We start from the raw sequence: 11,530 nt of genomic DNA, 5'->3' as shown, positions 1-11,530 counted from the left end.
TAGAACATTTTCTTCTTTTACAAAAGAAGAATTTGTAGTAAAATGTTACTTAATAAAACATATAGATCTAACATGGAAAGATTTTTCACAAAACAAAGAAAATGTAAAAATTTAAGATTTTCATTGACACTAAATAAACATATTCATCAAAACAACTATTATTTTAATATATACTCAGAACAATGAAATAGTTTATAATACTGTTTGTACTATATAAACAGTAGCTATTGAGTAATATACTTTGATTTTGATGCAGAACAACCAAGCGGGAAACTGCTGATAATTACTTTTTCCAATTAATTTATGTACCTACCTACCTGCTAGACTTCTTCAGTGGTTGGAGATCTCCAAATAAGACTCCACCAAGTATTCTCCAGAAGGCTGTATGGGCACAAACTTTCCACAAAAACCCAGGCAAAGAAGCCGAGTGCTATGTCAGGATAGGTTCAGCTCACACCCAGATCAAGATAAGATATCAAAAGTCACCGTCAAGCACCTTCCATTTCCTTCCTTCCTTCCTTCCTTCCTTCCTTCCTTCCTTCCTTCCTTCCTTCCTTCCTTCCTTCCCTCCCTCCCTCCCTCCCTCCCTCCCTCCCTCCCTTCTTCTTTCTTTCTTTCTTTCTTTCTTTCTTTCTTTCTTTCTTTCTTTCTTTCTTTCTTTCTCTCTCTCTTTCTCTTTCTCTTTCTTTCTTTCTTTCTTTCTTTCTTTCTTCATTTTTCCTTATTATTTACTTTTTGTGTTTGTTTGTTTCTTATTATTCAGTTTACATCTCTCTCACTGCCCCCTCTTAATTACCCTCTCCCACAACCTTCTCCATGTTCCATTCTTTTATCCTCTGAGCAGGTGAGGGCCCATTGGGTATCCTCCCACCCTGGCACATGAAGTCTCAAGGAGGCTAGGTGCATCCTCTCCCATTAAGGCCAGACAAGACAGCCTAGCTGAAGACCAACTACACATCTGCTACATTTGTGTAGGGATGCATAGATCTAGCCCATGTATGTTCTTTGGTTGATGGTTCAGTCTCTGAGAGCCCTAAGGATCCAGGTTAGTTGATTCTGTAGGTTTTCCTACGGAGTTCCTATCCTTTTTGGGACTACAAGCCTTCCTCCTATTCTTCCATAAGAGTCCTCAAGCTCTGTCACCTGTTTGGCTGTGGGTGTCTGAATCTGACTGAGTTAGCTGGTGGATAGAGCCTCTCAGAGGACAGTCATGCTAGACTCCCATTTGCAAACATACCAGAGTGTCATTAATAATGTCAGGGATTGGTGCTTTCCTATAGGATGAGTCTCAAGTTGGGTGGTTATTGGGGTGGTCATTCCCTCAGTCTCTGCTCCATCCCCTGTCCCTTCATTTCTTTTAGGCAAGATAACTTGTACAACCATTTAGGAAATCAATTTGGCCATTTTCAGCAAACTGAGAATATTTCTACCTCAAGACTATAGCAGCTATACCACTCCTGGGCATATACCCAAAGGATGCCCCACCATACAACACACTTGCTCAACTATGTTCATAGCAGCTATATTCATAATCGCCTGAGACTGGAAACAATCTAGATTTCTCTCAACTGAAGAATAGATAAAGAAAATGTGGTGCAGCTACGTAAAGCTATTCAGTTATTAAAAACCAAGATATCATGAATTTTGCAGGCAAATGGTTGGATCTTGAGAACTTCATCCTGCGTGAGGTAACCCAGAGGTGAAAGGACATGCATAATATGTACTCACATGCATTATATGTACTCACATGCATAATTTGTACTCATTTATAAGTGAATATTAGTTTAAAAATATAACAGTATATTGATGTTACACTCTACAGATACAAAGAAGCTAAACAAGATGGAAGGCATAAAGGAGGATGATTGAATCTCAATTAAAAGGGGGAATAAATAGTTAGAAGAGGCAGATGGAAAAAAACTTGGTGGGAAAGATGGGGAGGGGAATAGGGGAGTTCAGGATCAGGTGTAGGGAGGAACAGGAGGGAAGGCCAGATAGCCATGAAAATGAATGCAAATCTGCAGTTGACAGGGGTGTGGCAATAGGAAGCATCTCCAGAGAGAGAAAAGATAAGGGAGGCACCCATTAAATACCCAATATACAAGAATCAATAGGGGTGTCTTTAGCTATGACTCACAACACTGGGGACATGGAATCCGAAGAGACCGTCTCCTATAGCCAGGTAGGAGCCTCAATGGAGAGATAGGGACAACAACCGAGCCACAAAACTTTTGACCCAAAATTTATCCTGTCTACATTTTAGCTTTTTTACCAAACAATCAATTATTTAAGGTGTATTTGGAAGTCTTCTCTTGTAGAGAGAAAGCCAGGGTTGAGGGAAGAAATATATATATATAATTTCTCTCTCTCTCTCTCTCTCTCTCTCTCTCTCTCTCTCTCACACACACACACACACACACACACAGAGTTATAGACTGATGTTTGTTACTTAATAAGCTTGATCATGTAAACAAACAGATTAGGGTCAAAACTACTGGAAAAAACTGGAGATGCTATTTTTCTCACCAGCTTTCAGGAAGTACAGATGTTTACACTCCAATAACATCATTTTAAAACAAAACTATAGACAGCTTTGCAGTTTGTAAGTTTCAAAAACAATGAAAGATAAGGCAGTATAACCTGAAATTCATGAATCAAATTTTCTTTTTAGTACAAAACTAATTATGTCACAGAATAAATAGCAAATAGGACACTAATAGCAAGACAGAAAAGTCTTCTGTAATGAGACCATGAGTCTACCAGAGTGACTCAGAACCAAATCTTCCCCTCAACATATTGTTGCTAATTGTATTATTAATCAAAAGACTGACTAAGTTCTCATCAGAAAATCTTGCTTCTTTCTGAAACACTCTTAAGGTAATGATATTGCCGTGCTGTAAATTCAGTCTTTCTGTAGGGAATTGAGCATTAATGTTCAAAAAGGGAATGACTTACAACTTAATTATGATTCAGAATTCTGTGAATATGACTCTGCAAAAGAGATGCAAAATGTGATAAACCAAATAAGTTAGAGAGTGAATTCAATAAAGGCTCATGAAATTAACTATAGCATTGGCTTGTTAAGCATTTTCTTTTGTTTATTTGTAGATAACTCTGATCTCTTTTATTGGTGTCAACTTGACTGCATCTGGATTCAATGAAAATGCAAACAACTGAAGCATTCATATGAGATATTTTTCTTGATCAGATTATTTGAATCAAGAAGACCTCCCCATAAATACCGAGATACATTTTGGTCCCAGGTGTGATTAATGATATTAAAGAAGTACACTGTAGAGGGATTTTAATCCAACAAGCTTAGCTACTCTAGCTAGAATACAGATGCACCCTTAGTGTACACTTTTAATCTCAAACAATGAAGGTAAAGATTGTTTGTAGGAAGCACCCAAGTTTGAAAGTGATCTCTAATTGAGTGGAGGACAAAGTGATAAATCAGAAAACTTTGACAGAATAGGATATACCCTAATCTCACAAGAAAAGAGAAGAAAGGGAAGCTACTTGAGGGAGCAGTGGAGAGGGGAGCTGGAATGCAGTTTCACTAGAAGTTATAGAAAGACAATATGCAGTGAGAGAAAAAGCCAGACACAGGTGAAGACAGAATGATTCAGGTAATTAGAAGGAGCCATAATATTAGGATATATTGACAAAGTTAGCATGAAGCCTAGCAGAGGGAGTACTGGGGAGGAGAAGATGAGGGGGTTTTATGGAGGGGAGACCTGGAAGGAGGATAACATTTGAAATGTAAATAAATAAAATGATTACTAAGTAAAAAAGAAAAGAAAAATATCTCAGAACATATAGAACATAAACAGGGTATGTGGTCAGCATGAGCATGCTCTGAGTCAAGTCATTTATCTGTGTCAATGACTGGCAGTAATTTTACAGCACCAGTATGAAATAGCTAGCAGGTATGAAAACAAATGGCTATAGGTATGATGGGGGTATTCTTCAGCTGGGTTTTCCTATGTTGTTGGAACCAGTTGTAGGGTTGTTGACCTGAGGCTGTTCTTCCACAGGGCGTGGCATCTTGGGGTTATTGTTGTTCTACCTATGGGTTGCAAACCCCTTCAACTCCTTCAGTCCTTTCTCTAACTCCTCCATTGTGGGCCCTGTGCACAATTCAATGTTTGTCTGTGAGCATCTGCCCCTGTATTTGTCAAGCTCTGGCAGAACCTCTCAGCAGACAGCTATATCAGGCTCTTGTCAGCAAGTGCTTCTTGGTATCCACAATAGGGTCTGGGTTTGCTGTTTTTATATATGATGGATCCCAGGTGAGGCAGTCTCTGGAATGCCTTTCCTTCAGTCTCTGCTCCACACTTTGTCTCCATATTCACTCCCTTGAGTATGTTGTTCCACTTTCTAAGACGGACTGAAGCATCCACACTTTGCTCTTCCTTCTTGGGCTTCATGTGGTCTGAGAATTATATCTTGGTTATTCTGAGATTTTTGGACTAATATCCACTTATCAGTAAGTTCATATCATGTGTGTCCTTTTGTGACTGAGTTACCTCACTTAGGATGATATTTTCTAATTTCATCCATTTGCCTAAGAATTGCATGAAATCATTGTTTTTAATAGCTGAGTAGTACTCCATTCTGTAAATGTATCACAATTCTGTATCCATTCCTCTATTGTAGGACATCTGGGTTCTTTTAAGTTTCTGGATACTATAAATAATGTTGCTATGAACATAGTGAAACATGTATTCTTGTTATATGTTGGAGCATCTTTTGAGTATATGCCCAAGAGTGGTATAGCTAGTGGTATAGGTATTACTATGTCCTATTTCTGAGGAACCGCAAGAATGATTTCCACAGTAGTTGTACCAGCTTGCAATCCCACCAACAATGTAAAAGTGTTTCTCTTTCTCCACACCCTCACCAGCATCTGCTGTCACCTGAGTTTTTAATCTTAGCCATTCTGACAGGTATGAGACGGAAACTCAGGGTTGTTTTAATTTGCATTTCCCTGATGACTAAGGATGTTGAACATTTCTTTTATTCTTAAATTTTTGTATTATTTAAATGCATTTGAATCATCAAACATATTAATAATAATGAGTATTTTGAGAATCAAATAATACATAAAAATTTGTTCAACTTTTATATTCATGTCTTTTCATAACCTAAAAATATCATTAATGAATATTTAATACCATCCATAACTGAGGGTGCTATATCTAACATTGAGCAATGAATTGTTTCAAACATACAAAATATTCTTTGGGAATTAAGCATAGTAAAGGAGCACAAAATATTAAAAATGAATCATTAAGAAATATATTCAAAATTCCTTATATAATACCACCTGACATAGTGAGAGAGTATTTAAAATGCATTATATATTTGTGTACATTTTCTAATAATCAGTTTACTTAAAAAGATTTTAAGAGTTTCTAAGAGAGAAATTATTTTATCAGTAAATCTATTTTTAAAATTTCAAAATAGCAAAAACTCTTTGAAGTTAAACATTAAGAAGATGCTAATTTCTAGCACAGTGAGAAAAATTATCAATAACATTTCTGTAATGTTTGTAAAACATTATTTTAATATTTTCAACTGTTAATATTCAACAAACAGAACAGTTATTTTAAGATACATTTCATTATTATGTTTCCCTTTTCACTTTTGATTTTATTAATTTGGATACTGTCTCTTTGTCCTCTGGTTAGTCTAGCTAAGGGTTTAATCCATCTTGTTGATTTTCTCACAGAACCAGCTCCTGGTTTTGTTAATTCTTTAATTCTTTTTGTTTCTACTTGGTTGATTTCAGCCATGAGTTTGATTATTTCCTGCCTTCTTCTCCTCTTGGGTGTATTTACTTCTTTTTGTTCTAGAGCTTTCAGGTGTACAGTCAAGCTGCTAGTGTAAGCTCTCTTCAGTTTCTTTTTGGAGATATTTAGAGCTATGAGTTTTCCTGTTAGCACTGCTTTCATTCTGTCTCATAAGTTTTGGTATGATGTCTCTTCATTTTCATTAAATTCTAAAAAGCCTTTCTTTTCTTATTTCTTTCTTGACCAAGTTATCATTGAGTAGAGCTCGTTCAGCTTCCATGGGTATGTGTGCTTTCAGTTGTTTTTGTTGCTGTTTAAGACCAGCCTTAGTCCATGGTGATCTGATAGGGTGCATGGGATTATTTCAATCTTCTTGTATCTGTTGAGATTTGTTTTGTGACCAATTTTGGAGAAGATACCGTGAGGTGCTGAGAAGAAGGTATATTCTTTTGCTTTAGGGTGAAATGTTCTATAAATATCTGTTAGATCCATTTGGTTCATAACTTGTTAGTTTCACTGTGTCTTTGTTTTGTTTCTGTTTCCACGATCTGTCCATTGCTATGAGTGGAGTGTTGGAAGTCTCCCACAATTATTGTGTTGGGTGCTGTGTATGCTTTGAGTTTTAGTAAAGTTTCTTTTATGAATGTAGGTGCCCTTGCATTCTGAGCATAGATGTTCAGAATTGAGAGTTCATCCAGGTAGATTTTTCCTTTGATGAGTATGAAGTGTCCTTCCTTATCTTTTTTGATGACTTTTGGTTGAAAGTCGATTTTATCTGATATTAGATTGCATAATCCATCTTGTTTCTTGGGATCATTTGCTTGGAAATTGTGATTCCACCAAACCCCCCTTTTCTTTTACCTTTTCACTGCCCCCCCCAGATACTTCAAAGAGTTTATTGCTAGAACAGTGAGTTTTGGCCTCACTTTATTAAGCATTATTTCCTAAGAGAAAATTTTGCTGAGTGATCAGTCTTTGAGTCTATAGCCTGTAAGGAATTATCTTTGCTGAGCAAATCAGAGAGCATTTTGCAGGTCCCCATCAATCACCAACACTACTCCTGACTCAGTTCATACTGATATAAAAAGTTCATCTTTGACATTTGGTGCCCAGAGACATAAGGAAGGTAAGTTCCTTAATCAGCCTTGATTGGAGTCCTACCTAGGGTGCTCCACTAGTGAGTGTTGTATGAAGACAGGTAAGTAATCTAAATTGAATCTCAATGTGTTTCCTTCAGGATGAGACAAGGTAAATATAAGATGATACTTTATTAAACATTTTATTAATTTATTAAGTATTACATCATATTATATAATTATATATTAAATATGCTATATGTAATAATAAGTTACCATATTAATGAATGATATTAAACATATAGTTTAAAACATTATTAACACATTATTATATTATACTAAGTTTTATATATACATATATATATCATATGTCCTTTAAGATGGTCAACAATAAAAACAAAGTATAAAATCAAAAATAACAAATATTCTCAAGGATGTAAAGAAATTGGACCCTTGTACAAAGTTGGTGAGAATGTGAATAGTTGTAGATGATATAGAAAAATAAAAGTAATATCTCCATGTGATTCCATCCATTAGTAGCATCCGTAAGCATGTGTTAAGACCATTTAAAAATGGTTATTAAGTTATATTTGTGACCCATGTTCATTGTAACATTATTGTTAATAGTCACAACATAAAAATAACTTAAATTCCTACTAATAGATGAATAGATGAAAGTGTGTTATATACAACAGTGTATTTATTAAGTGAGTATTAATATTAACTCTTATGTACTATAAAGTATATATATCATTGGGGGGCATGATGGTAAGTGAAGGCAGCCAAGTGGACACACATACACACATGCACATGCATTTACAGAGGAAAAGAGAGAGCAAGAAATAGAGATCTTATACCATTCTGTGAAATCTATGGATATAGTCTAACTTTCTGACATAGGAAGCAGTGTTAGGTACCATGGACAGAGAGAGAAAGGTTTCTGTTTAGTGGGTGTAGGCAATCAGTATTATAAAGTGAACTACTAGTGATCACAAGTAAGTGTTATAGTTAGCACTTCTGTACTATATAGTTATACATGGTGAGGATGTATTTAAATTTTTTACCATATTTTACATGAAGGAAAACTGAAAGTAATAATACCCACTGGAGTATTAAAGCTCGACTGACTTGCGTTTCTTTGGGTGTAGAGAAATGAAGAAAATATGTACCTTCGGAGACAGACACTATTGTATATAGTTTTTGAAACTCTGCCTACCATGCGTGGGGTTGATGGTTCTTAGCACTGAAACACATAAAAAGTATCTTTAAAGAATAGATTATTGGCCAGGCTGTGGTGGCACACACCTGTAATCCCAGCACTTGGGAGGCAGAGGCAGGCGGATTTCTGAGTTTGAGGCCAGCCTGGTCTACAAAGTGAGTTCCAGGACAGCCAGGGCTACACAGAGAAACCTTGTCTTGAAAATTTATTAAATTTCTGAAATTAGCCAAGAGACTATTTCTGAGGATATGTCAGCTTTTTTCCTAATGACTTTTCTTGGTTGGAAATAGTTCAATGACCTAATGAACCTGCTCACTGTCTCCTAGACAGTGTCAAGATATTGACAAGCATCTCTTGAGAGTTCTAAACCATGAATGTGAAAAGTTAGCACCCTTCTTACATTGGCACCATTCATGAATTTTAATAGGGTAGAAACTCATTAAAATTACTTAAAACTCTAGTAATATTCAATTAATGGGCTTTTAATCTTCTGTTTAATCAAGAATAGAAAGATATGACAGAAAATAAATGGTGAACTCTACATTTGTATGCCATGTGACATTGTGTTTTTTTCAATATTCTGTTTATCTGAAAAGATTTTGTTTTTTCATCAACTAGCCTTAGAAATAGTAAGACAAATGTCTATTTTTTAATTTAGAATAATATAATTCATATTCTTTTCATATTAAAATATTTCTAAAATGGTACACTTACTAAAATGATTAATCAGCATATTTGTTTAATTTCTTTGTTTTAGTTTTGCTTGTATGTGTGTCTTTGCAGACCAAGAACTTTTTAATGTTGTACTGTATAGCTTGCAAGACTTATCTGATGTTGGGATTGTAACCTAACCACTTCATCAAATGGAATATAATACCAGCTATATTTAATGAAAAATACACAGAACCATGACAAAATAGTGGCTGCTACAATTGCTCTGTGTGAAAAGCTGTCCTGTAAGCTTCAAGGCCAAGTTCTAATCCCTACCACACACAAGTTCCTAGCACTAAAGCAACAGAGATGTGGAATCACTGGAGCATGCTGGGTAGCTAGACTCAGAGAATTGGCATACTCTGGGTTTATAGAGAAACCCTACCTCTCTATGTAAAATGGAGAATAATAATGGAAGGCACCTGACATCAGCTTCTGGCCTCCAAACACAGATGTATATATACATTTGCATGTACATTCATGCACTAATCCATCTATAAGCACGAAAATGCTTATAAAAATATATACTGTAGCTGGGCTGTGGTGGTGCATACCTTTAATCACAGCTCTTGGGAGGAGAGGCAGGTGGATTTCTGAGTTGGAGGTGAGCCTGGTCTACAGAGTGAGTTCCAGGACAGCCAGGGCTACACAGAGAAACCCTGTCTTGAAAAACTTTATATATATATATGAACAGCCTGGGATGCATTAGTCATTGCCTCCAAGCCAATACAAAACCCTGTATATTAAATTCAAAATAATATTTAACAATTATGTAAGACATAGGTTTTTCCACATTGTGGTCAGTAATTATAGAAGTTGTGAATTTTAGATAGATAGGAGGTAGATAGGGGAGATATAGGGATGGTGTTGACAGCCAGAAAGGGAAGGCTGGAAATAATGTTATACAGTATTCACATATAAAAACTCACACACTTTAAATTTAAGAATAATAGAAAGTCCTAATTTATAATAGTATTTTGAGACATTGAGACATATATCCTCTATAGGATTCTATATCCTGTGACAGGGATGTATGTTTGCTTGCAGCTTGTTGTTGCTGTATTTGCAAAAGCGAGTCACTTTATTCATTGAGAGAGGGCCATTCATCAACTCTAGAATTCTTTTTTTTTTTTTTTTGAGACTGGTTGGATAGTGATCTACCTAATTCAACCCCAACACTATTCCTAGAGTCAAAATACACTCTGGCATACCTGACTCTAAACATGGATGCTGTGGTTGAAACTTGGGTTCTCTTTTACAATGAGCACATTACTCACTGCCCAATCAACCTAGTTCTGTTTGGTACTTTATAGGAATACCAAATGGCTTTCAAAGATACTGGTTGGAAGTTGCTATAAAAAATGCTTGTTATATGATTTCACCATCTGTGTGATTTTGGATATGGCATCTACTGATTTCCTTTCCATATTTTTTGGTAACACTTTATCTTTATTTTTGATTTTATCATTATGTTGTAGAATCTGAATTCTGTGATATTATTCCAAAGACTACTAATGCTTTTGAGTTAGTATAAGAGTCAATGTACAGGACTAAAATGGAGACCATCCTACTTGGCTCAGGATTCAATTCAAATCTCGAATATTTAACTACAAGGTGTTATGGTTTTATTTGCCATCTGAAGAATAAAATTGTTCAAAATTGCAACACAGGTTCAAGACTAGGTAGGATAGTTAAATGTAAATACCATTTTAGAAAAAGGCAAAGTTGCAAGAGATGGCTACCCTTATTTCTAGAATTAAATGTTTTCTGATATTTTCTAATACACATGAATGTATTTTGAGCATCTTAAAATATACTTCATTTCAAAAGTAGTTTTATTGCATTTAAATTGTCTTTGTGTGTGGATCTGTGATTGTGCTTAGAACACTTGTGGAGGTAAGAGTATTACTTGTGGGAGTCAGTTCACACCTCCTCTCATGTAGATATGGGGATCAAATTCTACTCATGATGCTTGGCCCAAACACTGTTACCAGCTGAACCACTATGCTCTATTCTCTGTAAGTCAAAGCTGCCTCTGTTGCTTTTTGTCCCTTATCAGAAGCAGGAGACAAAGAAATGTGTTTCACTTCTTCGCCTCCTGTGTTTCAGTGCTTTCTTCCATACCCCCTCTGGTGCAGTTTCTCTTATGCAAAAGAATTAGAGCTCACATTCTAGGCTTGACCAAGACCAGATGGCCAGTATTTGGAAAATCCCCAATTTTTGAATAACATAAATACCAAGATAATGACACAATATTTTAAGAAAATGTAATTAAATTAGTAGAAAGCATAAGTAAAGCAAGAGAACATCATCAGTTTAATTACATTAATAAACACAACACATCTTGTTCTGTATAAAATTTATCAGACACAGTAAAACTTATGACAGCAACTAAGTGTATCAGATAACCTTACATTTTAAAATACAAACATTTAACCATGTAAAAATGTGATATTAGTTCTTTTGGCATCATTATTTTTTATTATTATCACTTATGCAGTCCTGGTATTATTTTTTCATTTCCATTTGTTATCAATAATGCTCAAGTCCACACAGAACCAGCTTTCATTGTGAACAGTTGCATCTATATAGTCAGAACGATTTGGGGATCATTTATAATGGTTCTTTAGTGATGGCATGTGTTGTGAATGTGTGAACCTATCCCCTTATGAGTATAGGAGCCAATCTCTGGGAAAGTAGGAGGGCCTTCCGAGTTGGACAGAGGAAGA

Source organism: Mus musculus, chromosome 4 (assembly GCF_000001635.26).
Source record: "Mus musculus strain C57BL/6J chromosome 4, GRCm38.p6 C57BL/6J".
Classification (NCBI taxonomy): domain Eukaryota; kingdom Metazoa; phylum Chordata; class Mammalia; order Rodentia; family Muridae; genus Mus; species Mus musculus.
The sequence above is the reverse complement of the archived record's forward strand: the minus strand, read 5'-3'. Positions refer to the sequence as shown.